This window comes from Papaver somniferum, unplaced genomic scaffold, assembly GCF_003573695.1.
Source record: "Papaver somniferum cultivar HN1 unplaced genomic scaffold, ASM357369v1 unplaced-scaffold_137, whole genome shotgun sequence".
NCBI classification, from domain to species: domain Eukaryota; kingdom Viridiplantae; phylum Streptophyta; class Magnoliopsida; order Ranunculales; family Papaveraceae; genus Papaver; species Papaver somniferum.
Window position 1 is genome coordinate 23,452,153 of NW_020622934.1, and position 6,556 is coordinate 23,458,708.

The window sequence follows — 6,556 nt, forward strand, 5'->3', positions numbered from 1 at the left end:
CGTGATTGTGCAGTTTTCAAATTAAGTGAGTTGGAAAATACTTCTTATATATATCCGACGTTTACAATTAGTATCGTCAGATATCGATGATGCCTCATCAGCAGGATGTACCAAAGCCTTAATCGAATTGAAGAAGTTGCGGACAATGATCGTTCTGGAACAAAATGATAGTCTTAAGGGTTATACATTCTCAAGTAACAAGAAATTGCGTGTGCTACATCTGGGCGATACGGCTGAAGGCTGTTCAGATGTTGCATTACCAGCTGCTAATAAGTTGAGGCATTTAAGGTACTTCCACCTTTCCAACTTAAGTATCAGTAAACTTTACAATCTGCAGACGTTGGTATTAAGTGGGTGTCACTCTATCCAAAATCTTCTTCGAAACATTGGTTGTTTGAAAAATCTTAGGTTCCTTGATGTCTCGTCTTCGGATGTACAAGAACTACCTGATTCTGTCACGAGTCTATGTAATTTGCAAAGATTAAACCTCAGTCATTGCAAGATCTTAACCACCTTTCCCGAAGCTGCCACTGGTTTGAAAAATCTAAAATCTCTTGATATGTCGTTCACATAAGTACCTGGTTTCATCATCGGCCTTTGCAATTTGCAGACGTTAGATGTCAGTAGCTGCGAGAAATTAAAGCTCTTACCCAAGAGTGTTGCCGGTCTTTCTAAGTTGAGGATATTTAATTTCCGAGATTGTCCTTTACTAAAAGCAGCGCCAGCAGATTTTGGAGAATTAACAAAGCTATTGAAGCTCTCCAACCTCCCACTGGTTTGACCGAGTTGGCTCTTCAGAGATTCGGATATGATCTTCCCACGTGGATGTGTTATCCATCTGGTCTTCCTAATTTGGAATGCTTGGAAATCACAAGCTGCAGAGGAGTAAACCGGCTACCACCATCTATTGGGCAGCTCCCACGTCTCAGGTTGCTTGAGCTTGGAGATCTAGCTATGGAGATTTTAGATTTTCATCCTTGATGCATCTTAAAATTGCTGGTATGCCCCCCCCCCCCCCCCCCCACCCCCCCCCCCCCCCATCTAGAAGAACTAAGGTCTTCATATCCTCATCTTCAGGAACTGACGATTATTCTCTGCACAAGTTTAATAGAGATCCCTTTCTTTCCTTCTCTGTTGTGTTTGGAATTAAGTAAGAACGACCGCCAGTTGGGAGAAGCCAGACATCTCTCACACACCTGATTTTGGAGAACATTTGAGTATCTTACGTACTTCCCGGTAAGCATACTCCGAAGTAATCCCAATCTTGAATTACTGTGTATTGAAAATTGCAATCAGTTCCAAAGCTTTGGTGTAAATTATGATGATGAGGAGGAGGACGACAACAAGGCTGCTCTGCCTTTCCCTGATCCGAATAACCTCTCTCTTCAGAATTTGTATTTCGTTGATTGCCCAGTCCTCAAGCTTCTTCCGGATTTACAAAAATGGACTTCTTCAGGAATTAGTCATCAGGAATTGTCCACAAGTGAAGGAATCTTTTGCCTATGATCTCAGAAGCCAAGGATTTCCAAGAAGGTCGACCACAAGTTAGTGTTGATTTTATTCAAAGAGACGAGCAGCGAGGATATCCATCTAATATTCATTTATATAGTGGTGGTACTCTCTGTCTCTCCTTGATGGAGTGCTCTTCTAGTCCAAATGTGGTATGTATTTTGGTATTTTCTGTGCATGTAAACAATTTTCTATCTTAAGGAGAGCACATTTTGGAACTTGTGTTTCTAGTTTTAAGAGTCATTGGAATTTTAAGAGTCAGCTTGTTGTATAGCAGTCGCTTACAAGATATAGCCTCCTAACACCCGACTTTTATATCCAATATTCTACAGTAAGCAAGTATAAAAATTGCACTCCACATTGTTTGTTGCTTTCACAGTAGTGGTTCCAGTTCCACTGAACTCGCCTGTAACATTAAATAGGATAATTATAATGCCAGCATTTCGATTTCAAGCATATATGCATTTACAAAGGCCTAACAGCATTCCTTTTACGAACAATGCCATTAAGAACGAGAACCCTAGTCTAAAACAAGAACACCAAAAGACTTCAGCATATCACACTGGCACTTCCATCAAGGGACTAGGTATTATTTATACAACTACAGAGTTTCGGTTTAAATGCAAATTTGATAATTTATGCATGTTTGTGCTTTCTTAGAAATTACCAAAACCAATTTACTAAGTTCGATATCGTTTTGACTATGATTAGGTTACAGAAGCATAAGAGCTTTTGTACAAAAAAAAGCATAAGTTTTATACAAAGAAGCTAACTTGATTGGTATACAACAACTAATAAGACATAAATTCTTCATGTACATCAAAGATAAAACAATTTTCATTTCGAAACCAACACAAACATAAATAAGCATATGACTAAAACGTTAAAGAGAGGCACCAACTATACAAAAAAACAAAGACTACAACATACTTGCAATGAGTTATGGACCCCTCAAACCCTTCATGTCAGAAGCAGCTCTCGGATCGGATGTTCAACTGATCTTCGAATACCTTCATCAATTCAGGAGCTTCTTGTTCATATGGTTCCAAAAACCTGTCCGAAAAGGACTTATCTGTCATTACAGAAAGTAACCTCAGAGAAACTTTTTCCTTAACCAGACCCTTGGAGACTAAAATTATGATTACAGAGCACCCAAAAATAATCTTGTCCTACAGGTTGTTGTGTAAAATCACTGGGGTTACAGCAATAATCAATGATTCATAAGTCATAAGACTCGTAACTCATTTCTAGATAAACTAAGAGTTGGTTGATGCATAAAGCAACTGCCTCATACAGATATATATATATATATATATATATATATATATATATATATACCTTTGTTGTCAATCAATATGAAAAAACTAGCCTGTTAATACCCTATGAAAAACTAACATAAACTGTAATTCGAAAATTTCAGATCATCTACAGGAATGTCACATCTTCCTAAATCGATTTAGAAGCAGTGATTTGTTTAACTATGCCGCATATCGATCAGTTAGCACAGAATTTCTGCTCAGAGCCAAGTGCAAACTTCATTATATACTCAACCAAACTAACTAATCCTGAGTTTGAATCAAACCTAGCCAAATCAGAACAAACACAACCACAAAGACATTGAACAGGTCGAATCGACGAAAAGGTAAAGGGACAAAGGTACCATCAAATTCCCATCCTGACAACAAATCAAACAATCCTGCTAGACTAACCTTGACTGGACTTCAGTTTGTCCATGAAACATGAAAGGAACCCATAGTTAAAAAAATCCAGACCTTGCTAATTCTGAGAGGTGGAGATTGACCTCCACCCCACAGGACTAGCAGGGGCTGGATGTTACACCGTGAGTCCCTCCCCTATCTCACTTAACAAAATGCATTCATCACACATATGAGATGCAGTTCGTAGACAAACATCGCAAATGGTTGTCTTGCTGCTACCAATTGATAGAACTAACCAGTAATAACGATTGCAATGATATCAGAGTCAACTAACCCAATGAATGCAAATATTTGATCGAGCAACAAAATTAGTACACACTATAGATATAACAATAGGCTCATACCAAGTGTAATTTTGACTCAATCACTGTGGGGAGATGAAATCAATCTGATATCATAACAAAAGAGGAGAATAGATATTCAAAAAGATACCTTATACCTTTGAACTACAGATTTACATACATGATTGCAACAGGGGATACCAATTTGCACTACTAGGACAGATAGACATCATAGACAAATTGAACCTTTCGATCCACAGAAGTGGCATCAGAAAGTATTCTTTCTCCAGGCTGTCGTAGTAAAAGTAGATAGTGAATACAAGTACAATTTTGGACGAGTTAAAACAGAGTTGGTACTGGTTGTATTTCTAAATTGATGGCAGTAGTTCCCCTAACAAGCTACACCACACTGGTGCACTGAAGAAGCAAATTAATAGCAAAAACAAATACCATGCGACGTCCGTAAGTACAAGGGAGACTATTTTTCTAATGATATTCATTTGCTGTTGGTGGCCTATCATTTTCCTCCAATTTCGAAGGAAAAACAAATAAATAATGTTCTTCCCGTTAAAATCAATTGCACCAATAAATAAAAACGATCATGATTCATGAAATGCTCAGAACTGCAATAATTAAGGTGAGGAGACGTTTAAACGTATTTGTACTTGTAAAACCAAATTTGCTTTAACTGTCAAAACTCAAATGCACACCATTCAATCAAGCATATCGTAACTCTGTAAGCAATACCGTAGAACCCAAACGGAAACATCAAATAACAGTTTCATGTTTAATTAAAATTACCCAAGTTAAACAGAAAGGCAAATAAGATGCATTACTAAATGTCAGAGTATTACCAAGGGTTTCATTATGTACTACTAGTACTAATATCTGATGCCATTTTTTAATGATGATGATACTTAAATATTGTGCTTTTGCTTGTAGAGACCTTGATGTCAGTCTTTTTTCAATATAATGAACAGTTTAAACTTAAACAAAGTCTCGTACTCACAAATTTCAAAAGAATCAGGAAAATGAATAAAGGGAAATATCAGAAGCCTGAATTGTGAACATATGAGTAGCTATTGAGTAGTAAGGATGAGCTAATCAAATAAAAGAAAAAAGTCAGGTTGACATTGCTCATCGGATTCTTCATACTAAATTGAATCATCCCAGACCCCAACCCAGTTATAGTCGCATCGGTTTCCAAACATTGGTTTTGTGGCAGGATTGGTCTGTACCACTCAAAGTCTCTATTCAACATTCACATTTCCCCTACCAATCAACTAATTCTACTCCTAGCACTTGAAACACTTTAAACTAAATGAGATTAGCAACATAAAAACTTCGTTCTGATGAAATTCTAGTAAACATGGAAGAGAATTCCACACCACTCTCTGAAAATACAATGGTAACCATTACACTGATCCCCCACGTGTTTCTTCCTTAATATGTTCAAACTCTTCACACACGCAGACAGAAGAAGAAGAATGCTGCTTAGTACTAATAGAGACTTTCAACATACCTTAAAATAACATCAGTCATCAGATAGTTGTTTAGCAATAGCAGGTGCTTGCTCAGCAGGCCGACCAGGCCTACCAATTGACGAACAAACCGGAGGTATATGAAACTCAATAGCTATGCAATCCTTCTGTTGATGGCATCATGACTTCCATTTTAATAGCAGCCAACATACTCTACACAAGCACACACCAGTTCATTAGCTCATTTCATCAAACACCATAAGTCCATTAAAACAACAGAAAGAGATTAGTTATACATACAGTGAATATCAATCGTTGTTAAGGCTGAAACATCAGCAGATGGTAATCTTATGTCTACTTCAGGCACACAAAAAAGGTTCCTGAGTAGAATCATTAACCCTAGGTGTTTACGTGCTTAATAGGTTCCAAGGAAGCAGATGTAAAAACCATCATGCAATCATCAGGGAAAAGGGATTTTCAATAAGAACCTGAACAAAAAGCTACAACCAGTGGAACAGCAATCTCTCCGCAATCAAACAACATATTCAACTGCTATATATCTAGATAGTACAGAATCAATCCATGATCGAGGATTCACTTAGACTGAACCTGATAATGTGAGTGAGAAAATCAATTCAGCAACACCTGTTGTTGCTCCAACTAATAAGAAAAGAAAACAATAATACAGCTGGAAACTGACACAATGCTCACTCCAACTACCCATATCATGGCTCAGTACTTTCGCAAGAAGTTTCATGGTATGTCTAAAGGGGTTAAAGTCCATATGAGAACAATGTTTCAACCTTCACTCTAACGTAGAAAAACTTAATTTTCACAAGAGAAACAATGAACAATGTCCCATAAGTACTTTGTATAAAAATGATACTGGGAGGAAGACAAACCACAGTGTAGTGTATGACTAATCTAGGAAAACCATACTTTCAGCGTAAGGACAGAAATTTATTGCATCTAGATGATGGTGACATTCACACCTAGCAGAACATGAATTGAATTATAAGTTTCTTATGCAAAGAAAAAAATAATAATGGGAACGTCGGTGACGGATTCTACAAAGTAAAAGGGTTTACGCAATAAAATACAAGCTACATATGAAAGTCTTTTTTTTTGATGAAACTACATAGAAAGTCACTCACCATAAAAGCTGACAATTCCATTTGGAAGTAAAAACATAATAATCACCATACGACACCAACTAACAATCTACATCTGTCGAGACGTGATATCTAGACCGTCAAAATAAAAATATAATTTTACTTTCAATATACTTGATAGCTATGGTCTGTATTCATTTCTCAACCTGTCTGGTACACTGAGCTTTCTCTTTTTCTTTCTTTTGTTCATTTATATCATCCTCCATTTATAGTTACATGATTTGCTGTAACAAATGCTCAACTACTCCATATGTTTCCACTGTGAATCAATTATTTTCTACAAGACAGTGGTCTTCTAGCTCTAAGCTGTAGCTTGTTACCAAAATTGTATTCCATTATTGTAGGGTGGTTTTTACCAGAGAATCACTTGGTTCTCTTTTTCCCCGCTGTTTCCG

At 37.1% G+C, this 6,556-nt stretch overlaps 1 long non-coding RNA gene across 1 annotated transcript; it reads right to left on the bottom strand.

Annotated features, from left to right (window-relative positions):
• Positions 1–2,287: 2,287 nt before the first annotated feature.
• On the bottom strand, positions 2,288–5,863 carry LOC113334437. Its single transcript, XR_003352792.1, has 3 exons — positions 5,290–5,863; positions 5,031–5,202; positions 2,288–2,581 (listed from the first exon to the last, which is right to left on the bottom strand). It is a non-coding gene; the product is annotated as an uncharacterized LOC113334437 (long non-coding RNA).
• Positions 5,864–6,556: the final 693 nt, after the last annotated feature.